The sequence below is a fragment of the Schistocerca serialis genome, chromosome 1, assembly GCF_023864345.2.
Source record: "Schistocerca serialis cubense isolate TAMUIC-IGC-003099 chromosome 1, iqSchSeri2.2, whole genome shotgun sequence".
NCBI classification, from domain to species: Eukaryota; Metazoa; Arthropoda; class Insecta; order Orthoptera; family Acrididae; genus Schistocerca; species Schistocerca serialis.
The window spans coordinates 887230482-887257781 of NC_064638.1; the positions used below are offsets into that span (position 1 = coordinate 887230482).

Sequence of the window (27300 nt, forward strand, 5' to 3'; positions counted from 1 at the left end):
TGCATTGTTGTGTCACGTGAAACAATGTGAGCCTTCACAGCACACGTTACCGCTGCTCCTCTTGCCATTTCGTTGAACTCGGAGAACATTTAAAATATGGTCATGAACGCACAGAGCTGAAGGGACTAACTGAAGACAGAACAACTAAAGGATGGAAACTGCGAACTACTCTGCTGGTTGATCCCTAAAAATCAGCAGACACTCAAAACGCTTCACTTTCAATTATGTCATGGTTCCGTCCTCCTGTAACTTGCTGGATAAATCAGGTCAAATATCAAAGGAAGGCAAGCGATTCCAAATAGGATCATGTCCGGTAAAGGACTGCGGTGGCCAAATCAGTCTTTGAGTTGAGGACATCTTTACTTTATACATGCAGCTTGGTGCGCCAAGGCTTTTCCTGTTACAAAAATTCGTCTGTCGATGAAGTAGCAAAAGCAGCTACTTACGTTATGAGAATTTGTTAGATCAGATAAGAGGTACCTGCCGGACGGAACTGTAGTGCTATGTTCGAGATCTGCGGCAGTTTTTTCCTGCAGTGTGTAACATTAGCAATGGTTAAATTATTTTAAAAATCCACTTATCAGAACGAACTTCGGTATATTACTATCGTAGAGCAGCATTTATATCAAACTTAATAAAGAATACTATGTTTAAAACTATTAAACGATATGCATTCATACTTACAAAATTATGCAGTTTATTGTCAGTACAAACACACAAATGCAGTAATCAAAATAAGTGTTGAATATTGCTTTATTGTCAATAATAGACACAATAGGAAACAAAACTGTTGTTGTTCTGTCACTTATAGTTATAAGAAAACAAGAACAAACAAGTTAAACACATTTCCACTTGACAACCCAAAACAAAACAAAAAAGAACTTAACAAAAGATTCTATTACAAACACTACGGTTTCTTCTCACTGTCATCTTGCATAAAGAATTTTTTGTAAACCAGTTGACCCTCCTATTAATTGGAGATGCTTTTGAATGCGGTTAGGCATACTCTTCACCAAATTGTCGAGAGAAGTCAGTGGGATATTGTCACACTCCTCCACAGCGGCCTGTACGAGATCCAGTGAAGTCTCTGGTGGGGCAGGACGATTGAAAACCTCTCGTTTTAGCACAGCCCATGCATTCTCAGTCACTTGATGTATGGAGAATATGGAGGCCATTCTACTCAACTGACACTGTACTCCGCTGGGGAGGTGTGCCAGAACATTGTGCTGATGGGGGCGTGCATTGCCATACACCAGCGCGAACCCCGCTCTAATATGTTCACCAAATGGAGCCACAATGCGTGCAAGGATGTCGTCCCAATACTTCGCACCAGTCATCCCCTCATGTATTGGCACAGTCGGTGTCCTGCGGCCATGCATGATTTCACTCCAAAACGTGACTGAACTGCCTTGACAAGAGTCTTTGATACAGTTAAGATGCAAATGTTGTCTTCGTTGCCTCCACACAAGAATGTCAGTATTGTCAGGGTGGGGACTGATACGTGCATCATCAGAAAGCAGTGTTGTGTCCCATTACTCCCTAGCCCACGAAGAATGGTTTCGCGCCCATGCGACACGAGCCTCCCCCCCCCCCCCCCCCCCCTCTGATCCCGATTTAGGTGGGGAACATTGAGAGGTCTTCCAGCACGTTATCCCTACTCACAGAGACTGTTTCGTATCGTTTGTTTCGACAGCTGCACTGCTATAGCTGTTTGGAATTGCAACCATAGACGTGTAGCGTTGTGTTGATGGTTTCTGTTTGCTTTTATACGCAGATGTCATTCGTACACACCTGTTACTTTTCTTCTGCAGCCACTTCTGTGACGATCCACAACTTTTCTTGGCAGCAGAAACTTGTTCCATATTCTAGAGACAACACTTTGACTCATGGCGACATTCGCTGTGACGTCCATCCGTCTCATTCCCTGCTCCATTAGGGGAACTACACAGAGCTTCTGACTGCATGTAAGTGTCACAGTTCTCGTAATGACACATAGCACAAGAACTGCAATGTTTACTGGTGACACGGTTGCCACAGACTGTACATACTGCCCCCTCAAAATAGAAACGTGGCCCATTTTCTGCTAAAATTATATTACAAACAAACCGATGTACTGATATCATAACGGGTTTCTGGACCAAAACGTACAATGTTTAAGGAATATTCAACATCTATTTTGATCACAGTATAAGGTTTTCTGCGTGACGTACTGTTTAATAAACATGTATTACTAGACAACAGACAAATTTATTTTCTTTTTGCTATTTTGTCGAAAACTAGCATATTGAGTGCGAGGCCGTATACAAAATACAGATCGATTCTTGCAAGGAAGAAAACAGCAACCAGCCACTGTTGATAAAGCTAACTGTTCACACAAATAGCACCGTTGCCGGTTTCGAACCGACAGGATGATCTTCAGACGGCTGTTCACGTGTAAGCATTAATATAGGTGCATTAAAACGTGAACAGCAATGCACATCAATGTAAGCAACAATATATGTACATCTAAACGTGAACAGGCGTCTGAAGATGAATCTGTCTGTTCGAAACCGAAAATGGCTCAGTTTGCGTTAACAAACAGCTTCATTAACAGTGGCTGGCCGCTGCTTTCCTTTTTGCAAGAATGAAACGGTATTTTCTTTATTTTCCAGTGACAATTATGAACCCTGATTTTTGTCACTGTACCTAAGGATGGGTGGTTACCTTGTAAAATTACTTTCGTTCGACTACCAAGACATTGGTCGTTTGAAAAGCTGTTTAGTATCCCCCTGACGGCTAATGCCGCAATATTGACATGAAAGAGGTGCGTGGCGTAATGCCATTTACGCTTATGGTAAACGTTTCGATTGCAGAGCTAGTGGCTGCTCTCAACTTACTTCAATGTGTTGAGGTGTGCGGCGTGGAGGTCAGCAGGACGCCCGAACACACACTGACAACTCTGTGTCGCTGATCGGTGTGCTAGCGAGCTTCGGCGTCGCTTATCACCGTCCTCCCTCTGATCCAAACATTCATCCAATCATCAACGTGGAAGAAGAATTCGTGAGACAGTGCGACGACTGCTGCTGCGGCTGGCCGTGTCACGTGACACAGCATAAAGCGGCTGCGCTCAAGGACTTCTGGTACCACGTGCACTGCGCCTCCATCCACAGCGTGCAGGTCACAGTCCAGTGAATGACGCTTCGGATCTGGTACACCGTCATCTCTTACAAATTTAGCAATGACAGCATATCCGTTTTGCCTGTTACTGGATGCATGTACTGCATAATCGCGATTGGGACGTGTGTGCCTTCGTCAAGCGACAACTCACCGTGGAGTGACTCCATCCCTTTTCTTTATTGTTAAGTGGATGTTCACGTGTGCAACCGTACTTATATATTTCATTTCATATGCAAAAGAATAAACAAACTTACTCATATCCTACGTAAAAGGAGGATGTAGCACTGCTTACGAAAATTCATCTCGAAATCATTGTAATAAATACTGTAGGAAAGAGTACTTTGGTGCACTTTACAGACTTATGCCTCCAGTCAGCCCTGTAATACAAGATTCATGAATTTTTGTATTCTATTTTTAAATTATGGCATTCAAAAATGGCTCTAAGCACTATGGGACTTAACATCTGAGGTCATCAGTCCCGTAGACTTAGAACTACTTAAACCTAACTAACCTAAGGACATCACAGACATCCACGCCCGAGGCAGGATTCGAACCCTCGACCGTAGCAGCAGCGCGGATCCGGACTGAAGCGCCTAGAACCGCTCGGTCACAGCGGCCGGCTTACGGCATTCACAAAACAATTCGTAGAAAAGTATGAAAAATTCTAGCGTGCCAATTATTAACATCAAAGCAGTTCAACAGTTGTATACCGATTGTGCAAGTGGTATCAGAGTTTGAAATTTCGTGTCACCGGAGTTTCCTGTTACAAAAAGGCTGCGCCAAAGTGTACTACAGCATCGACGCTACTTAAAATCCACGTGCAGCAAGGAGTAGAAGGAACAGGGATACTCGAATTCACATGCAACATTCATTCCAAAAGAATTAGTAATGACCAAAAGAGAAACTCTTCCTGTAAGAGAACTGGTTAGGTTGCACCGTCCAAGATTCTCCTTTTTGAAAGCAAAATCCTTATGGCTTCATGCATCCCTTTTGTTACGACGTACTTCAAGGAATTTAGCCATTAACTAATGATGTTGCCAAAAGCATCATCATATTTACTCTCGTTTGAATACTCTTTTTGACTTTGCATCCCCACTTGTGCTTATAAGTCCAAAAGTTCTGACACATTTTCTATCACTGATATGTTCTTCGTAATTTAAAGAATTCATGCAACTTACAATAGATTTTGGATTCAAATCATCGAATAATGGAAAGTGTGGTTCATTTTATACAAAAAAAAGTGTGGTTCATTTTATACAAAGGCATAATCCATCATTTCCTTGAAAGTCATATAATTTATCTATACTCAAAAACTTTTTATCCTAAAGACACATATTTCTCCAATTGATTGTTGTAATGTAAAAGTTATTAGCATTGAGGAATGCGGATTCACTTCTTTCATTTATTCTCTGATTCATACGGCGTTCACACATGCACATATATGGAAATGGATTTTTTTTTTTTCAAACAAAAATTCCAAACGAACACGACCCATTAAATAACTATTAATTCTATGAATATCACTTTCTTTAAACATTCAATAATAAATTAAAAACTCTTAACTTCTAATTATAACACCTTTTCTTTTTAAAGTTCAACATGAATCAGTTTGCCCTCGCGTTTGGTGCGAGTCTCTTACAAAGCATATCTGTGTCGTCTATATCGATTCTACCTCTCGCACCGACGTCAACTGTTTTGCGCGGGAAATTTTCTTTGCGGCGTTAACCGTCACTCATGATTCACTGCCTCAACACATCCCTTCACACGTTTACACATCTAAGCGTGCACTTGAAATTATATATGAACCTTCACTCGGAAACTCTCTTGATTATTCCGCGTCATTTACGGGAAACATTTCATTCTTCTTGAAGGTTAGTTAGATCCTTTATAAATCTTGATGACATTAGCAATGCTAAAGTTCCATGTTCACCCAAACCACAGGTGAAGCCTATCTCCACTATCTTCTTTACAACACTCGATAGTAATAGTTAGTCACTATTTCTATAATCTATGTCACTGATTAACTATTTCAATTTAAAGTTTTCTTACACTACACACGCAGTTTATTGTTATGTTTTTCACGAGCGTTCATCTCTGTCACTCGCAACACCATTTCTCCCTATCTTCTAATCTTCATTAAATTTTTTCAAGTCGTTATGGGAAAATAACCCTTTTATTTTGTTCGATCCCGGGTATGCTAACAGATTGGTAACTTCTTCCGGAATAAATGAAAGCCGTATATTTCCTTGATAACTCATCCAGCTTGACTTGCCAATAAGAACTCCGCAAATCAATGCTCGTCAAATATTGGACATCCTGGAACCGTTGTATAAGTTCGTCTATGTTTTCCGGATGTGTTCTCACTGGAATTATAATTTTATTTATTTCTCTGGCGTCGAGTACCAGTCTCACAGTCCCATTTGTTTTTGGCACGGCCAACAATGGGGAGCAGTATGGACTTGTAGAGGGTTCGATCAAACCCCATTTCAACATGCGATCTATTTCTTTCTGAACTTGAGCCTTTAACCTCCAGGGAACAGGATAGAAAGTTCTACAATACGTTTCGTGCGGCTTAACGTAGAGATGGCATATGTATCCCTTAACAACTCCTGGCCTTTCATCAAACACGTTTTCATACGCTAATAATAATTCTTTGAGCTGCTTCTTCTGATCTTCAATAATGCAGTCGGATTCATTTAACTTCTCATACACTAATTGACCGAAATCTCCTTTGACTTGGAACTCATTAATTACGTGCTGTTTAGAATTTTGTGCCGTCCTGATTACTTGCACACTGATCCCACTATTATATTTTCTGGTAAGGCTTTCTTTTTTCAACAAGTCCAACTCAATTTCTTGTTTATTAACATTCAACCAAATTTTTCCTATTTTAAAATCTATTCTGCATCCGTATTGACGTAGGCTGTCGACTCTGATAATGCAGTCTACCACCAAATTTTTCACAAGGAATGTGCTTAATATTGCTACATTTCCGACTTCTACACTAAGTAGTGACTGCACTTTTACATTAGCCGAGCTAGCCCCAACGGCGCCTATTATTCTGCAATTTTGAACTGGAAAAATTGGTACTCGTCTTATATTTCTGATCTTGTTGAATAGAGCCTCCGAAATAACATTTGTGGTTGCAGCTGTGTCTAAAACCGCCACTATAGGTACAGTCTCCAAAATGACTTGCACTTCGGCTACTGCCACCCGTTCCTTATCCTCATCTTGGGGTTCTAAGTCCTCGGTCAATTCATCTGCCAGTAATCGTCTATCATTATACGTTAGCATGGGTACACATATCCTGTTGCCCCTCAACCAATTGTTGACCGCTCCTCCGGGGCACGAATGGGTCCTTACAAGTTTGTTGGATTTTGATTTACCTGCTGGTTGACATCGTCCGTCACTTCGGTAATTACCGGTTGATTCGCAGATGTTCGTCCCCACTGATGTTGGTTATTTGAGTTCATTCCCCCCGGTTGATTCCACTTTCTATTACTGTTATTGTTCCAGGCTTGAGGTCTGAAATTCCTTTCGGTCCCCCACATGGGATTGTATCTTTTCCCATTTCTGTTGTTCCTTGGATAGCCCCTCGCAAGACTATTGCCGGTATTACTATTGAGATTTTGAGGGGTTTCTCCACTATTTAACCATCTCTGTGCATTCCCTTGCCTATCGTTTGGCGGAGGTTCTATCTCCCTATATTGGAATCTGTTATTACGGGCTTTATGGTTGTTCTCTTCGATAATATCTATATGGTCTAACGTCGTGAGGAACGACTCCAAGTCTTTATCGTTGCCGTAAATCAATTGATTCCGGATGCTGGTTGGTAGGCTTGCCTTAAGTATGTTTATTATATCTGGCAAGGGCATAGGTCTGTCCCAGTATCTAGTTTTATTTATATATTTTTCAAAATACTTCCTAAGGCTTCCTTTTGAAAAGGAGAAAGGCTCTGGGTAGAGCACCTCCTGCCTTAGGCGTTCCTGTACCCCTTCTGACCAGAACTTTGCTAAAAACGCCTTCTCAAAATCGTCATATGTCGAGCAAACAGAAGTCATGTCCGAGGCCCAAATCGCCCCCGAACCTTGTATATATCCTGTAACGAAACTGATCATCTGCCACTCCGACCAATTTCTGGGTAGCACTCCTCTGAAACTTCGAATAAAAACAATTGGATGGACCCCCCTTTTGTCACTGTTAAAAATCTGGAATTGCCGATGCTTTATCATTTTTTCTTCGGCATGGCAAAGGCTTTCGTAATCTCCGTTAGATAAGACTTCACGCGAACAACTAGCTCGTGGCAATTTAATGTTTGAGTTACTTACACGAGTCGGTATCGTATGCGAATGTGCAGTAACTGGCTCTATAGTCGCTGCCAACTTCTGCTGCTGGCCTGTATTCATTTGTTCTTAGCCTTGTTGTGAAACGCGTATCGACTCTTCTATCGTTTGTTTCCAATGCTCGAAATCAGCACCTAACTGCTGTCGCACTTCCTCAAGTCCTTTCGCAAACAAATTCTCTTCCTGTTTGCCAGATAGACTCTGGAATGCTGCCTTAACATTTTGCTCAACGTCTTCACACATTAGCCTTTTGTTTTCTAATGTGATTTCGGATAATTTACCCGTTAATACATTAATTTGGTGGTCTATAACATCTTGACGCTCTGTCAGATGTTCAACACTTTCCTTTAGGTTAGTCTGTGTACGTGCCAATTCAGGAAGTTGCGCAATTGCACATGACGTGGCATCTTGCTTTTGTACTAATTGCGGAACCATTTCCACCTGTTCCCGTACGGTATCTATCTTAATAGCCACATACTCCTTCATTTCTACACGTACGCGGTGAGTAGATTTCTCACATTGAGCTTTCACCAATTCTATTTGTGCAGTTAATTTTCGTTCCGTCTCTTCGGCCTGATCTTTAAGTTCCTTTGTCTTCGCCTCTATCCGCTGCTCTAATTCGGAAAAACTGTCTTGTAACTGCTGCTTAATCTCAGTTTTCAAATTTTCCTGCCCTTCCGTAACTGAGGCTAATTTCGCGTTCAAATCATTTTGCCCTTCAGTAACTGTGGCTAATTTCGCGTTAATGTCGGTTTTCAGATTTTCCTGCCCTTCAGTAACTGAGGCTAATTTTGTATTCATATTATTCATGCTCTCGGTTATCGTCTGCATCTGTCTCATGATAATGACGAATGGATCTAACCCATGTTGCGTACTTGCCGTTTCATCTCCAGCCGTGTCTACAGGGCGCTCTCTTGCGCTATCTGTAGCAATCGGTTCTACAACACTTCTTACTACATCATTATTATCAGTGGTAACAGCTGAAGGCTGTTGCTTGCTGCTCTGCTCTGCTTGACTCATCTTAAACATTGCCCTAGTTAAAACCACATAAATGCTCTACCGTCAATATATATATATATATATATATATATATATATATATATATATATATATATATATCCCTTCTACTGTCACTATATGTAACTCCGTTCACACAAGAGTACTTCTGTGGTTAGTTTCTTACTGTACTTACACAAATAAATGCAACTGGGACAGGTCAATCAAACTACATCTAGCATGATCACAATTAATCAATGTTCAAATACCCAATAATACTAAATAGAAAAGCGTATACTTCATCTTTACTAACAAGCTTTAATAATAAAATTATAGATCTAGCCTTTTCTCTGCGCCCAGCGTGTCGTTTTATGTTCTTATTTGTAGATCCACTTAATGTGACTGCGAGTATTTCTTCTCTTTTCCAAGCGTCAGTTAAGTTGGCTCGTCATAGTTCACATGAAACAGAGAACAAAATTATTTTAACAACGTCCAAAAACGTGTCCTGTCACGGATTGGCCATTATAATGGATTATACTGTAAATGATGAAAGTATGTGAATGCAGCTTGCCGCTAACTTGGTGTAATGTTTTGTCTGTAAAGACGTGTATTTGTTGCCTTTATGATTCCTTCACTCTCACACATAAATCTGTACCGTAAAGTAAGGGCCTCCTGTTTTGTCTTTAGGCTGATCCGTGATAAGACAGGCAAACAATTATACTAATGGAGGATTCTGAGTATTTCTCTAATTTCATTCACTCTCTCTCTCTCTCTTTTCTCTGTATGATTTTAAATATAATATTTCATTACGTGAAATCAACCCAATAGAATCTCTGGTGGAGCCCTTCGTCTTAACATTCAGCGGCTGGCTTGCTGTAAAAGATCTTTATATCTATTATTATTGTTAAGCGCTGCATTCAGTTGGGAAAATCGATCGTTTGAACAATTCGTTCATTTTACGACAGATTTTGAATTTCAGATGTGTCCGAAGCCTTTTTGGATGATTTTATAAAATCTCGGTGATTGCAGGCTCTCTTCGTCACAACTGAAACTTCCCCACTAATTACAGGGCCAAGACAATCATCAATGATTCAGACAGAGAACTCATTCGTCATTCACTCTAGAATAAAAGGGTCACAAACCTTATTTCTGAGGGAAATTGTATATTCAATCCATCTCCATTACATGTTCCGTTTTCTGTTGATTCCAAGTCTTACTTAATTTGCGTTTACAGTTTTTCTCTCTCTTCAAATAACCCGCTAGTGGCACAAACGTTAATAGCTCGCTTTAGCGAGAAGAAGAGCAAATATGTCTCTTTTAGCGACCCGACAATCTTCCAACCGATACTTCCCAAGCTGTCCTAGTTATCCGTCCCTAATAACCCTGGAGAATACATATATATATCTCTGTTATTCCAAAGAATAAACGTACTAGAAAAATACCTTGGCGTCGACGAGCTGTTGGCGCATATATTACTAGAAAATCCGATCAGATACTTTCCAAAAGTGAATAAATGTGGATGATTTGATTGATAATTATTAATTATTGCGTGGTAGAGGGTAATTTTCCGTGGGGAGATTACAATCAGTCCCCTAGAACTTAGAACTTCTTAGACCTAACTAACCTAAGGACATCACACACATCCATGCCCGAGGCAGGATTCGAACCTGCGACCGTAGCGGTCGCGCGGCTCCAGACTGTAGCGCCTAGAACCGCTCGGCCATCTTGGCCGGCTACTAAATCTGTATTTGCGTAAATATTTCTGTGGAGTTGAAACCAAATCACAATTAACAGCAACCCGCAAATGTGAATTCATTGATGCCCTTGTGTCATCGAATCATTTGCTTCAACACTGCTTCCAATCTCTCCCGAATTTCAGTCTCCACTACTTGACATTATTGAGGGAACACAACATGTAAACATATTTGTGTCGCTTTTCGTTTATTTGAATCACATATAAATACCGGTTATTTTACGCATCATAACTTGTCTACTCTTTAGTTGAAGTTGGAATATGTACTATGAACAGTGAAAGGGTACAGTACCGCCCGACATTGAAAATAGGTACAACATTCTTCGTTATTCTTGTCAGAACAACATATTTTTTGTAATAATAACTCAATTTCACTTAATACACTGAAGCCGGATACCAGTGTAGGAAAGAAGGACAATTTATTTATTTAATTGATCACATGTGCACTCCCACAAAATAAATCCCTACATCCAGTTTGGTGAGATCTGTGAAATGAATGAATGTATGGTGGTCTGCTAACTGCAGATAGTGAATGTGCAATATATGATCATCTTTGAGACGGTCCTTTGGTCACCTTGTGTGGAACCAAAGAGATGAAATTTATCTGAGCTTTGAGCACCTGAAATGTGGCTGACCAATACGGTAGCATGGTCCTCCCCCAGCTTGGCGGAGGTGCGAGATGACCTGAGGAACGGCCATGCTTCAGCACTCTGGCGCTGGATCTTGTGTTGGTAAGGCCTGTCTTAGGTGTGCTCTGTAAAGACAAAAGAGTGGAGAGAATGGTATGCATGTGGAATACTTAAGAGTAGTTTGGAATAATTATTTCTCTATTTCAGGAACTTTTTTTTGGGGGGGGGGGAGAATTAAATGACAGGCAGGTAAAATTAAGGGGATCGTAGTGATCGCACGGTCACAATGAATGGTCACAATGAAACCACGTGTAGCAATAAGTTGAAATACTTGCGAGTGCTAGTACTAAGTTGAAATACTTCCGAGTGCTAAAGTTAAGCTGAATTACTGGCGTGTGTACTATAAGTTGGAAATGTTTAAGAAACGGCGTGTGCAGGACTTGAAATTAGAGACGAGCACTTCAATGTGGTGAGTACTGTGTGAGTCTCAATCTGTGCATGAGACAAAGGATAAAGAGAAGTACTCGTCCAAGGTATCAGTTGAGAACTCGCGTGTGTGGCGAATATGATCTTAATATTACTTTGCGTGTTACGTTTCCGTGTGACTATAGATTCAAACTCTAACACTCTGAGAGAGAAGCAAAGTGAGTCACCCGTCTATCCAGCAACGTCACTTGGCTTGCATTGCACAGGAAGACGTGCATATATCTCCAGAGTTCGTAGTAGGAAAGAAAAGTAACGAAGTGGGGCAGTGTCGTTGAAACTGGGATGAATACCAATTGAAGTGGGAAAGCTGAAAGTGATGTGATTCTAACATTGTGACTAATCTTTGTATTGTATTCTATGTTGCCAGTGTGATGTATTTCATTTAATTTAAGTATGTGTGGTTGGTATGGGAGAGCAGCAAAATAGGTTCAGAGGCAGTGGGTTATGCATGTTCCTTTTTGTACCGCTCGGTCTGGAGTAAATTTTCGTGATGATGGGTGTGAGAGTCGAAGTGTAAGCTATAGCATAAGATCCACCATCCTATCCAGAAAGTGCACTGTAGCGTTAGATAATTACGAGACCATAAGATAGAGAATCACCAATATAAAGCCATGCCCACTGGGCGGAGTTTCTCATGTGTAGTTGTTGTATAAAAGGTAATGGTGTGTTTAGGTTATCTCTGAATCATAATAGAATTTATCGGAATAAAATAGACAGTTAAAAGAAAAAGATTGGTGACCTTGTTCTTCGAATAGTGTGTAGTCATGATATCCAGAATTTATAACGTGTGCGCCATTCATATTCAGTGCGATGGCCATGTGTTGATTAAAGCCGTTGAGTAAGAAAGAAAATGTGGTATTGCCAGAGCGTGTGTAAATTTTTAATAGTCAGATGTGCGTTATCCGTTTCCGTTGCGTAATATTCAAACAGGAGAATAATTTGTAGCTTAATTGTGGGTACTAGAGCTCATAATCAGTCAGCGATGTTACTCGATCGAGAAATAAGAATAAATCTACTCGCTTGGCAGACCACTCATCTTGCAGGCCTGACTGCTTGATGCCACAGTATGAGCAAGGCATGTGGGTGCCTCTCAACAGAAATAAACCGTTTTTATCATAATACTTACATGACCAATATTTATACATACAGGGTGGTCCATTGATCGTGACCGGGCCAAATATCTCACAAAATAAGCGTCAAACGAAAAAACTACAAAGAACGAAACTTGGGCATCATCATTTGTTGCAGGTCGTGGTTGACGTTTCACATGTGGCTGAACGCTTCCTGTTCCCTCGGCGAACGGTCCGGACACCTGGATGATGTCGTCCAGGATAGCGAGCAGCATACATAGCACACGCCCGTTGGGCATTTTGATCACAGTAGCCATACATCACCACGATATTGACGATTTCCGCAATTAGTAAAAGGTCCATTTTAACACGGGTAATGTATCACGAAGAAAATACCGTCCGCACTGGCGGAATGTTACGTGATACCACGTATGTATACGTTCGTGACTATTACAGCGCCATCTATCACAAAGAGAAAAAAGTGATTCAAGTAAAACATTCGTATTTCTTTACGTACTACACGAATATGCAACAAAAAATGGGGGTTCCTATTTAAAAAAAAAAAAAACAAAAAAAAAAAACGCAGTTGATATCCGTTTGACCTATGGCAGCGCCATCTAGCGGGCCAACTATAGCGCCATCTGGCTTCCCCCTTCAAGCTAGACGAGTTTCGTTCTTTGTAGTTTTTTCGTTTGATGCCTATTTCGTGAGATATTTGGCCCGGTATAGTTGAAAAAAATTTCTCGTTGTATACTGACCAGCTGTTTCCACGTTCATCTCCATGGCTCCAAAATACGTGTGGATACCACCATAGTGAAATGTGCCTTATAGAGTGCAAGGGACAAAATATGCGCCTTCCTTTTGTATTTGTGTTCGAAGAAAACAGCCACAGTTTCACGCAAGACCGAAAAAACGATGGTTTCTGCGGGTGCTATTCGAGAAAACTTGGGAATCAGAATCTGATCCCACGTGACAGAAGAGTCAGAAATGATGAAGCAGTCGAGTGATGGCTCGACCGATCAAAGGGAACCGCCGTGAAGAGCCTATTATCTGGATATTTACAAATCAACTTCGCTGATATTCGATAGCACGGCGACAACAACATGCCCATCGGCGACAAATGAGCTATGCAGGAGGTAACTTTGATCACAGTTCAAAGTTGCCAGAAATTTTCGTGTGCTTTTATTTCGATGCGCTGTGGCATAGAAACAGTGCAGATTTTATATCATTTCATACTTTTGGAGCACAGTGCTCCATATCATCACACGTAAATTAATCAGCTACCATAACAACTTACAGGTGATAATAACCATGTTGCTCAGCGCCCTAAATAAACATCAAATAGCCTCTTAGAATGCAGCGGATAAATCTACACATGATACGGATACTACCTTCATGTGTTTGCGTGGAAGTACAACACTATCGCGCTGACGAAAATAGAGAACAGCAGTAATAAACCGCTGAAAGATGTGAGAATAGTACGAAAAATTATAAATGCCGTTGAGTATTGTCACTCTGTTTATCAAGATCGTTTCTGGTTCTTCGAGCAACAGTTGTTTAAATGAGTTTCTAGCATTTCGTCACCTGTAGTTCTTATTGTTTCCATCAATTGTTGCTCTCCTTTGCTGGTAACGGTCTGAGATTGTTCCAGCGTCCGAGAATTGTACGTAGCAGCTCTGTTCTTTTAAGAGGGGATGATAATTTCAAAGCATACGAGGAACTTCTATATACCTAGAAACCTTATGTACTCTGCTGCAAGTGACCGGTGTAAAGGAACACCAATACCAGTGAACACTACCCTCGTGCTGTTATGTGTGAGGTCTGCCGTGTACTCGATTCCATTCGATTCTAATATCCGTAGAACGATACACTTTCCACAAATTCGGACACTCTTGGTGGTACATACTGAAACCATCAGAATACGTCGGCAGCGAGAACATCACAGTTTTTCAAGAGCATCTGTCATTGCTGACTTGTTAGCAGTTCATTCATTTACTCGGAAGTAGTTAAATGAAAATGTTTCCATGTAGCAGAACTGAAAATGAGAAGTATTCCAAGATATGTAAGCTTGAGACTATACTAACCTAAATGTTATTTGACACAAGTAGAGCATTGCCCAAAACAAAATTAAATTTCTTTTCACGTTAGTAATTTTAGATTGCGTTACAGTTTTCAGGAACACCTATCATTGCTCACGTGTCAACAGTATCTTTATTTCCTCGAAAATCTTTAATGTTGGAGATAGACAGAAATGCAGATAGATGGGCAGATAGATAGATAGATAGATAGACAGAGAACAAAGGAGGAAGGATGAGTTAGATTTTAACATCCTGTCAATATCGAAGTCATTTGACTCGGAGCACTAGTTCATCCGGACAAGGAGTGGGATGGGGAGCGAATTCCGGCATAACCTATCCCCCTTCCCCATCCTGCTCGACTACCAAGTCTGGAGTAAATAATCTTAACTAATAGGGGAAGGTAAGAGAAGATACTAAAATAAATTAGTACCCAAAATTTAAGTCCAATGAAAAAATATAGGGTACTTACTGAACAATGTCGGAAGGGATGCAGATAAGATAAAAGTTAACCACAAAACGTTCGTCCGTATTCTCGTGCTGTACGATTTCTCCTCACACCAGGATGCTACAATCACTAGACTGGTCTGTCTCCAACCAGATTCTGCACTTTTATCGATTACCACTTCCCCTCCACATGACTGTAGTACAAGAATATTTTGTAAATTGAAACAAAAGTGACTGATATGTAAAGAACATATTCCTCCATTCATTCACGGTCCCATCTTGATGTTTATGACTCTACAAAGAAGGGCAATTATCTTCACTTCCGTGAAATGCAGACCAGCTACTCCATTCTTTTAGTACAGGGCTATTACAAATGATTGAAGCGATTTCATAAATTCACTGTAGCTCCATTCATTGACATATGGTCACGACACACTACAGATACGTAGAAAAACTCATAAAGTTTTGTTCGGCTGAAGCCGCACTTCAGGTTTCTGCCGCCAGAGCGCTCGAGAGCGCAGTGAGACAAAATGGCGACAGGAGCCGAGAAAGCGTATGTCGTGCTTGAAATGCACTCACATCAGTCAGTCATAACAGTGCAACGACACTTCAGGACGAAGTTCAACAAAGATCCACCAACTGCTAACTCCATTCGGCGATGGTATGCGCAGTTTAAAGCTTCTGGATGCCTCTGTAAGGGGAAATCAACGGGTCGGCCTGCAGTGAGCGAAGAAACGGTTGAACGCGTGCGGGCAAGTTTCACGCGTAACCCGCGGAAGTCGACGAATAAAGCAAGCAGGGAGCTAAACGTACCACAGCCGACGGTTTGGAAAATCTTACGGAAAAGGCTAAAGCAGAAGCCTTAGCGTTTACAATTGCTAAAAGCCCCGACAACCGATGACAAAGCCAAACGCTTTGAATTTTCGGCGCGGTTGCAACAGCTCATGGAAGAGGATGCGTTCAGTGCGAAACTTGTTTTCAGTGATGAAGCAACATTTTTTCTTAACGGTGAAGTGAACAGACACAATGTGCGAATCTCGGCGGTAGAGAATCCTCACGCATTCGTGCAGCAAATTCCCAATTCATCAAAAGTTAACGTGTTTTGTGCAATCTCACGGTTTAAAGTTTACGGCCCCTTTTTCTTCTGCGAAAAAAACGTTACAGGACACGTGTATCTGGACATGCTGGAAAATTGGCTCATGCCACAACTGGAGACCGACAGCGCCGACTTCATCTTTCAACAGGATGGTGCTCCACCGCACTTCCATCATGATGTTCGACATTTCTTAAACAGGAGATTGGAAAACCGATGGATCGGTCGTGGTGGAGATTATGATCAGCAATTCATGTCATGGCCTCCACGCTCTCCCGAATTAACCCCATGCGATTTCTTTCTGTGGGGTTAAGTGAAAGATTCAGCGTTTAAACCTCCTCTACCAAGAAACATGCCAGAACTGCGAGCTCGCATCAATGATGCTTTCGAACTCATTGATGGGGACATGCTCCGCCAAGTGTGGGAGGAACTTGATTATCCGCTTGATGTCTGCCGAATCACTAAAGGGGCACATATCGAACATTTGTGAATGCCTAAAAAAACTTTTTGAGTTTTTGTATGTGTGTGCAAAGCATTGTGAAAATATCTCAAATAATAAAGTTATTGTAGAGCTGTGAAATCGTTTCAATCATTTGTAATAACCCTGCACATAGTTCAATGGGAAAATTCAACTCCTGGGGCAACGATTGGATCTGTATGCAACTGTCTCGTAGAAACAAGAAAAAAAAGAAGGAAGACTGGGTTTTAACCCTCTATTTGCCATTTGGCAACAAACCGTAAATTTACGTACAATGTTAAGGAAACCACTCGTTTATCCATGATGTTGCCGTCTGCCAATACACACACAGTGTGGCTGCAGAGAACTAAACTGGGTTTAGCGCCACTATCTGGAAGAAACAGTCGAAAATCGATAATTTTTGCTGAAAGTCGAATGTACGTAACCACAAGCGAAAACATCTGAAAGAGTGAATTATTTCTGCCTCAAAGATCATATCTAGTAAGATTTTTAAGGTTTCTAAAATAATGCGTAATGATATCACAGATTATATTTCCATGTCTCTGTAAGTGAATGATTAATAATTAATCAATAATTAGCAAAATGGCAACAAACCTGAAATATTGAATAAATCGATATTAAATCATAATTTCTATGTTCAACCTGTTACAGGGTATTTTCTGTGTCGGCCATAGGCCCAGAACTTTTTTCACTGAAATTAGTTACCTAAAAAAAAAGGTCATACAATAGAGGGTTAAAATCGCGTCGACGATGAGGTCATTAGAAATGTGCACAAATTCTGATTGGATAAGGATAGGGAAGGAAATTGGGAGTTTCCTCATGAATGGAACCATGCTAGAATTTGCATTAAATGTTTTAAACAATGAATGACCAGACGGGTGTTTCATTGCTGTTCGCCGAAATGCATACACAGTGTCTTAATCACCGCGCCACCTCGCTCGGTCGGTGTTGAAAAAAACATTGAATTTCGTTGTGCAATTAGTACCAGACTGATTACTCTTGTTCGAGCTTTCTATGCTTTACTACAAATATATCTTATCATCACAGCCTGAGGCACAATCAGTGCTGCTGAGCACAGCCTGTGTTTGTCCTGCACCAAGGAGTCTGCAGATTCTCTCATGTAAAACTGGCCGCAAACACCGTCTTCTTGCCATTACATTGTAAACTCTGACAAGGATCGTAGCTACTCTGATTACAATCAAGTACAAACACAACTTAAATACTACGCTGTTGTTGCACTGGAATAATACACATTTTTTAATCACGAATAGGGGGAATGAGTAAGGTGGCGTTATGGTTAAGATACGGGACTCATGTTTTTATTTATTTATTTATCTATTTATATCCCATAAATCCAATACTACGAGGCAGTCACATGAATGTAGGACGTGTCAGAATTATTACAAATAATACAAAAGGAATACATAAAAGTACCTCTTGCAAGAGGATATCTTGTATAAGACAAAATACACATTAAATTACATTAAAAATATGGTAGATCTTAATAGCTAAATGAAATACACGGTAATGTTAACAGTGATTGTGAGTATCGTAATGCACAATAGCACATCAAATTAATAAATGAAAAAATCAATTACAGTTAACTCTACTGAGGATCTTGTTGGTAACTCGTTTTCATCATATGTAACTGAAAGGATACAAAACGTTGTATTAAGAAACTCAAGGAGGGTACATAATGAAACAGTTTCTTCATAATGGGAAATAATCTCTGGAGGTGTACCACAGGAAACGATATTGGATCCATCTTGTTCTTCTTACACATAAACGATCTTACATCGCATATCCAAGAACCATTACTAGCTTACTAGCTCTTTTTGCTGACAATGCAAGTACTACAATTAAACCTAATGGAGTAACTTCAGTACCTTAGACTGAATTAATATTTTCTTGAAAATTAATAGTCGTGCGCTGTGGCCTCGCAGTTAGAGGCGCCATGTAATGGACTGCACGGCCTCTCCCGCCGGAGGTTCGAGTCCTCCCTCGGGGATGGGTGTGTGTGTTGTTCTTGACATACGTTAGTTTAAGTAATATGTAAGACCTTAGCATTTCGGTCACTTGGGAATTCACACACATTTGAACATTTTGAAAATTAGTAACTGATGCTCTAGAAATGGACTGTCGCTGAATTTAGACAAAGAACAGTACATGCAGTTCAGTGTTGCGCAAACCCTGACCATATCATTAGAATTAATGCATGAAGGTAAGTCAATAAATTAAACTGAATGTTCTAAATTCTTAGGTATTTATTCTGATAAGAAGCTGGACTGAGAGCCACGTACTACAGATCTTCTCAAATGTCTAAGCTCTGCTACTTTTGCGTTACGGATAGTATCTGATTTTAAATATGATAATGCCAGAAAGTTGACTTACATATTATAAGAGTTATGTCTTATCACATCATTTTCTGGGGTTTTCGTAATTGAGGAAAAAATCTTAGTTTGCAAGGAAGTGTGTAACAAGGATGTAACCTCCCCACCGTAATTTTAAAAGAAAGAAAATAGACAATACTTAATAGAAATGGGGAGCCAAGTGTAACCTCCCCACAAAATTTTTAAAGAAAGGACGATGCTAATTAGAAATGCTGATGGACATTGCTCTAAGCGTAACCTGCCCACAATGAAATGTACTGACAATGGCAACAAAAATGTGAAATACGCAATCTGACTCAAATATAAATCCTTCAAAATATTAAAGTCCATTCAGTGACAAGAAAATTCAATTAAACCGAAATATCGGTCTTTGGCCCTGTGTAAAACAATCAGAATTAAAGTCTTACCTCAGAATAAATCAATGTCACATATCTGCTGTTGTTGTTGCGCACCGCTTGGAGGAACTGCATTGCAAATAATAATATTCTCTTTTTTTGTGATTTTACTGGAATTTTTCTTCAAAAGAAGTGGAATGAAATGGGAAGTGCAACGAAATCTTGAGTTCAATAAAAAATTAAATTTTTGAGAAAATGCTTTTGAAATAAAAAATTATTATTGGGAGACTTGTTGGAGAATAATTACAATAAATAAAATTTTTCATTATCTAATGATTATATTAATTAACAGTATACCTTATTCCTCATCTTGACCAGTGTTGCCGACCGCCTACATCACACAACCGCACTGGGCTGCTACTACTGACCGACCGCTCTGCATGACGACTACAGACTGACTACTGCTCTCAACTAGACAGAGCTACAGACTCGCAACGACTGCACTGACGGACTCGCAACGACTACTACTAACAGACTGAGAACCGCTCGCAACACTCGCGCGGTCAAGCGCATACTCTCTGGTCACAGATGCTACAATGCCTCGCCATCGCTGCTGCGTTACATACGTGTTTCAAGGATAATATGTAGTGCCCATCTAGAACTTCTGGTAGACACCTTTTTAAACAGTTGGGAATACTGACAACGACGTCGTAGAACATTTATTAAATACTTTATTATGATTTTTGTTGTCAACAATCGTTCCAGTTTAAAAACAACAGTAGCATTAATAAATACTAATAGTAGAAGGAGAAATGATTCACACTTTTCACCACTCACCCTTAGTGTGGCACAGACAGAGGTGAGGGATTCAGCCATAAAAATTTTTGACCACCTACCCATATAAAGATTTTAATGGGTAATAAAATTAACTTCTAAGAGAAACTGTTGTTACGTCTGTTAGACAACTTTTTCAAGTCCATAGAAAAATTTCTGACTGTGTAATAGTATGTGTGTATTTAAGAGAGAGATATGAAGAATGAACATAGTGAAGTGTAAAAATAAACTTACGAAAACATGTAAATGATCAGCAATTTGCATTAACCCTATGAGAATAGGTACAATACTACAGTTGTAAATCTGACTCGTTCCATACCAGAGTGAGATGTTTCAATTATGATTCATAGAGGGTGCAAATACTTAAATTAAGCGGGTTTCAAATTTTACTATGACCATCCAGACTTCTTTGGCTGCTACATCTACTATCATGCTCCGAAAGCTACGGTACACTGCGTGGTGGAGGGTCCCCTGTACCACTATTAGTCATTTCCTTTCCTGTTCCAGTAGCAAACAGAGCGAGAGGAAATTTGCTGTCTATAAGCCTCCATCCGATTCCTCAGTTCTAGTATCTTATCTTCGTGGTCCTTACTCGGAATTTATATTGGCGACAGCAACATCGGTCACCAGTCGGCTTCAAACGCCGATTCTCTAAATTTTCTCAACAGTGTTCCTCGGAAAGAACGTCGCCATCCCTCCAGGGATTTCCATTTGATCTCCGTAACATTTGGGTGTTGTTCGAACCTACTGGTAACAAATCTAGCAGCCCGCCTTTGAATTGCTTCGATCTCTTTCTTTAATCTGACCTGGTATGGATCCCAAAACAATCGAGCAGTACTCAAGAATAGGTTTTACTAGCATCCTAAGTGCGGTCTCCCTTAAAGATGAACAACACTTTCCCATAATTATTCCAATAAAGTGAAGTCGACCATTTGCCATCCTTAGGCTTCACACCCTCGTTCCATTCCATTCAGATTTGCAACGATTCGCCCAGATATATAAGCGACGTGTCTGTGTCAAGCAGGACTCTATCAATGCTCCACCCGAACATTATGGATTTGTTTTTCCTACTTTTCTGCATTAACTTGCATTTTTCTACATTTAGAGCTAGCTGCCACTCATCACACCAACTAGAAATTTTGTCTAAGTCATTTTTTATCCTCGTACAGTCACTCAACTTTCACACTTTACCATGCGCCACAGCGCCATCAGCTGACAACTGTAGGTTGTTACCAACCTGTCTGCCAGATCATTTATGTATGTAGAAAATAACAACAGTCCTATCACACTTCCCTGGGGCACTCCCCGCATAACTTTGTCTCTGATGAACACTCACCACCGAATCACGTTCGTAACAAAACTCAGGTCCAAGTCCGAAGGCAAGGTCGGCAGTGAAGTACAACACTTAGAACTGACAGCGCGCTTATTACGAACACTGCGTAAAACCATAGTAGAACTGAACTGCTGGATGGCGAGTGCTGCTACTTATGCGTACATCTAATATTCCAGAACATGAAAAAATTATAAACATAAGAAACTTCAAAAACCTTCCAGAAATCATAAATACTAAATCGAAAATACACTGAAGAGGCAAAGAAACTGATACACCTGCCTAATATTGTGCAGCGTCCCCGCGAGCATGCAGAAGTGCCGCAACACGACGTGGCATGGACTCAAATAAAGCCTGAAGCAGTGCTGGATGGAACGGACACCATGAATCCTGTAGGGCTGTCCATAAACCCGAAAGAGTATGAGGTGGTGGAGATCCCATCTGAAAAGCACGTTGTAAGGCATCCCAGATATGCTCAATAATGATCATGTCTTGGAAGTTTGGTGGCCAGCGGAAATGTTTAAACTCGGAAGAGTGTTCCTGGCGCCACTCTGTAACAATTCTAGAAGTGTGGGGCGTGTCGAATTGTCCTGCTGGAACTGCCCAAGTCAATTGAAATGCACAATGGACATGAATGGGTGTACGTGACCAGACAGGATGCTTACGTACGTGTCACATATCAGAGTCGTATCTATGTGTATAAGGGGTCTCATATCACTCCAACTGCACACGCCCCACACCATTACAGAGCCTTCTCCAGCTTGAACAATTCCCTGCTGATATGCAGCGTCCATGGATTCATGAGGTTGTCTCCATATCTGTACACATCCAGCCTCTCGATACACTTTAAAACGACTCGTCCCACCAGGCAACATGGTTCGAGTCATAAACAGTCAAATGTCGGTGTCGAAGGGCCCAGGCAAGTCTTAAAGCTTTGTGTCGTGCTATCATCAAGACTACATGAGTGGGCATTCATCTCCAGAAGCCCATATCGCGATGTTTGATTGAATGGTTCGCACGATGACTCTTGTTAATCGACCAGAATTGAAATCTGCAGCAATTTGCGGAAGGATTGCACTTCTGTCACGTTGAAAGATTCTCTTCGGTCGCCGTTGGTCCCGTTCTTGCAGGATCTTTTTCCGACCGCAGTGTTATCGGAGATCTGATGTTTTACCGGATTCCTAACATTCACATACACACGCGAAATGGTCGTACGGAAAAATCCTGACTTCACAGCTACCTCAGAGACGCTGTGTCCCATCGCTCGTGCCGCGACTATAAACACCACGTTCAAACGCACTTAAATCTGCCATTGTAGCAGCAGTAACCGACCTAGCAACTGCACCAGACACTTGTCTTATATAGGAACTGCCGACCGCAGTGTCGTATTCTGCCTGTTCACATATCTCTGTATGTGAATACGTATGCCTATAGGGGTTTCTTTGGCGCTTCAGTGTAATTGCTGGTGGTCGAGTTCGAACTGGCAACTCACTGCACTCCAGCCGGCGATGTTAACCCCTTCGTTATACTGGATGCACTAGAGCTTGCGACGACGTGCTGTAAGCTTTGTGGAGAACTTCCAATAGAAAGCAGGTACGCTAAGATCAGTACTTCATCGTTTGACTTTAGTTCTTTCCTATTGATGTTACATTCATCAGCATGACTTCACACTGTCTCGAGAGCCATGCATATGGCTTTTAGTTTTCCACCATTCTATGTCTGCCGATTACGAATGTCGTATAGAGAACTGAAGCTTTCACTGTAACTGTCCTTTACGTGTAATGTATTTTTAGTGAGAATATGGATAATCAGACAGAAGAATTTACCTATAACGAGCGTTCTGCTTTATCGTTACAAATAGGTTCATCACTGGGACTCATAAATGATCGTCCATGGAAACATTTCCAAGAGAGGGCAAGAGTCTAGAATTGCAAGTGTTCCCTCTGGTTCCACTTTGCGGATGCCTCTGGACTCACAAGTAAATTTCTGGGGCGAAATTTCATTTGTTTTTGACATTCGAATTTGTCAGCAAGCACTTTTGCATCAGTTACCACACTATTAACATCAAAAAATGGTTCAAATGGCTCTGAGCACTATGGGACTTATCATCTGTGGTCATCAGTCCCCTATAACTTAGAACTACTTAAACCTAACTAACCTAAGGACATCACACACATCCATGCCCGAGGCAGGATTCGAACCTGCGACCGTAGGGGTCACGCGGTTCTAGACTGAAGCGCCTAGAACCGCACCGCCACACCGGCCGGCTATTAACATCCTCCTGTGATCTAATGTTCTTCAAAAAACTGCAGTCACTTTCGGGTAGCCCGAAAGATGAGAGACAGGCGTGGCTAGTCGCCGTTGAGGTAGTGTGCGGAGCTGTCTGTCTAACCAACTAGAGTCGCTTCAACCTCTTTCATTGGTGGATACGAAGTAAGCCGACTGTCTTAAGGGCAGCACGTAGTCTAAGGGGTTACTGCGAGCTGATTTGCCCAGACGAGTAGCAGTTTCTGTCATGCACGTGATATGATTGTGCCACGAGTTACCCCGAGTTGATTTGCTCGGATGAGTAGCAGTGGCTGTCCCGCACATGGCATGGGGGTGTCACGAGTTACTGCAAGCTGAGTTGCCCAGACAAGCAGCAGTTGCTGGCATGTCTGTGGCGTGGGAGTGTCCCAAGTTACTGCGAGTTGATTTGCACAGATGAGTAGCAGTTTCTGGCCTGCACATGGTGTGGGATGCTGCTAGTTACAAGTCGATTCTCCTGGAGGAGTAGCAGTTGCTGGCCTGGACATGGTGTGGGGGTCTCACAAGTTACTGCAAGTTGATCTGCCTGGCCGACTAGCAGGTGCTGGCTGACAAAAAATATTCAGCTTTTTGACAAAATAAATAAATAAATATCCAGAATTCGTGGCATATAAGAGTTAAGATGTATCTGCAGGAGTTGAGACAAATAGACAACAGACAAGCATTCAGGGAAAGAGTACAAAAGGTCACATGTTTTTAGAAGAAAACCCAGAAGAAGAGAGAAAGGACATGAACAGAAGAAAGAAGGGATGAACAGAGAGCAAGGAATAAAAAGTTTGTGGAAAAAAGGGAAAAGACAAGAGGAAAGGAATATAATGTTATAAATGAGTTGTTTCACTTGGTCTTTAGTTGGCCGAATTTGGATAACAATAACACGTAAAAAAAAGGCAGTGGCACCGCATAAAAGAGAATAACGAGGTAACAACACACGTCTGAAGACCCACTGTGTTGATATAATAGTACTTTAGATATTGAAAATGTGAGATATGAATATACCTCTAATCTTTAAAAATTAATAACGTCTAAACATCTTAAGCGATCTTAAAGATCTGAATGTCAACAGGTAGCACTTGAACGGCGCTGACGAAAAACAGCTTCAGAATTTCTATCAAAGCAATACAGAGTAATGAGCTGTAATGTTGATTACGAGGGTTAAGAAACGGGTTTTAGAAGAAAATAAATTGCACATCGATAAGTATAGCGACAGATTAGGTAACACACTACATTAACTATTTGTAGACATGTAAGTGTCATTAGTTTTAATACAGACAACGATAAATAATGCTAATCTTTACCATATCATCGAATAAGAGACAAGTAAACCAAAAACCAAGAACCTCAGCAAAAAGCTAATGTCACCACGGAAATGCGGGTGAAATTGTAGCTCTAATTCATGTGTAATATTGTAAACATGGATACTGAAGCGAAGAAAGAAAATTTGTACCAATGTCAGAATTCGAACCCAGGTCTCCTGATCACTTAACAGACTAACTATCCGCAACACAACCCTGGCACCATGGCTTTTCACAATGCATGGATTTTCCTCCCCCCACCTCCCTCCTCAATCGAAACTCCCAATCATACCTTAGCCCTCTAAGCTCAAACCACACTGCAGATACTCTCCAGTTACGAGGGTCGCTCCAAAAGAAATGCACAGTTTTTTTTAAATCCATGTTTTATTCTACATGTTTCAAAGTTTTACAGTGTGTAGATACATCCTTTAGGAACAGTATTTTCATTTCTCCACATAATTTCCATCCCTCTCGACTGCCTTACGCCATTTTGGAACCAGCGCCTGTATTCCCGCACGGTAAAATTCCGAACCAACCTGTTGGAGCCACTGTTTGGCAGTGTGCACAAGAGAGTCATCATCTTCAAACCTTGTTCCACGGAGAGAGTCTTTCAGTTTCCCAAAGAGATGATAGTCACATGGAGCCAGGTCAGGACTGTAAGGTGGGTGTTTCAGTGTTGTTGTCCATCCGAGTTTTGTGATTGCTTCCATGGTTTTTTGACTGACATGTGGCCGTGCATTGTAGTGCAACAGCAAAATATTCTGCTTTTGCCGATGTGGTCGAACACGACTCAGTCGAGCTTGAAGTTTCTTCAGTGTCGTTACATATGCATCAGAATTTATGGTGGTTCCACTTGGCATGATGTCCACAAGCAAGAGTCCTTCAGAGTCGAAAAACACCATAGCCATAACTTTTCCAGCAAAAGAAGTCGTTTTGAACTTTTTTTCTTGGGTGAATTTGCATGATGCCACTCCGTTGATTGCCTCTTCGTCTCTGGTGAAAAATGATGGAGCCATGTTTTATCACCTGTCACAATTCTTCCAAGAAATTAATCTCCACCATTCTCGTACTGCTCCAAAAGTTCGATGCATACCGTTTTTCTTGTTTCTTTGTGAGCCACTGTCAACATCCTGGGAACCCACCTGGCACAAACCTTCTTTAACGCCAACACTTTCAGTATTCTGCAAACACTTCCTTCCCCTATCCCAACGTAGCGTGACAATTCGTTCACAGTGATGCATCTGGCAGCAGTCACCAATTCGTTAACTCTCTGCACATTGTTTGGAGCGTGTGCAGTACGAGGCCTGCCGCTGCGAGGACAATCCTCAATATTGCCGTGCCCACTTTCATCACGTAACCTGCCTGCCCAACGACTAACTGTACTGCGATCGACAGCAGTATCTCCATATACCTTTTTCAACCTCTTGTGGATGTTTCCCACTGTCTCGTTTTCACAGGACAAGAATTCTATGACAGCACGTTGCTTCTGACGAACGTCAAGTGTAGCAGCCATCTTGAAGAAATGCTGTGACGGCGCCACTTTAATCAAATGAAACTATGTGCTTCTAGAGGCCTTATCAAGTGTCAAACATGAGGCACGAATGGGAACTTGGATTGGAGAGGGAGGTGTACTAAGGTAGTCCACGCAGTTGTGCAAAGCCACTGTGCCAGGGTGACATAGTGATTAGCGCGTCTGCCTAGTGAGGAGGAGACCTGGATTCGAATCCTGGCCATGATACAAATTTCCATTCATTGCTTCAGTCTGCATATACAGGGTGAAAAGTATTTAAACCGACAAACTCTGGGAGGTTTAGGGGACATCAAAACAAATAATTTTCCCTATTGTCATTTTTTCCTATGAGGTGTATTTAAACCGCTGGAGGCTGTATTACGCTCTTCAGTTGTTAGAGGCCGCATTACGATCTTCAGTTGTTAGGGGGCGTATTATGCTCTTCAGCTGTAGGCAACTGCTGTCCACCAATGTAGTAGTGCATTGTCTCTGTTTACTAATGGAGCGATACACCTGGAGTGAGTACACTGATATGGTTGGTGCGTACTACGTAGCGCACCACAACGGACGAGCTGCACAGGGGGTTTATCAACAACAATATCCTAATCGCCGTATCCTGCATCATACGACCTTTGTTGCTGTGTACCAACGTCCGCGTGAGACCGGTTCATTTAGGAGATTACCTGGACAGGGGCGCCGTCGCACGGTAAGAACGCTGCAATCTGAGGAAGCTGTCTTGCAGTATGTGGAGTTCGATTCTTCAATCAGCACTCGTG

At 41.3% G+C, this 27300-nt stretch overlaps 1 protein-coding gene across 1 annotated transcript in view; it reads right to left on the bottom strand.

Annotated features, from left to right (window-relative positions):
* The window catches only part of LOC126411226 (beta-glucuronidase-like), a 136423-nt gene extending 133350 nt beyond the window's left edge, over positions 1–3073 (bottom strand). The window contains exon 1 of the mRNA XM_050081349.1: positions 2877–3073. The gene's annotated coding sequence lies outside the window, so the exon portion shown is untranslated. The remainder of the gene's footprint in view (positions 1–2876) is intronic.
* Between the last annotated feature and the right edge of the window lie 24227 nt (positions 3074–27300).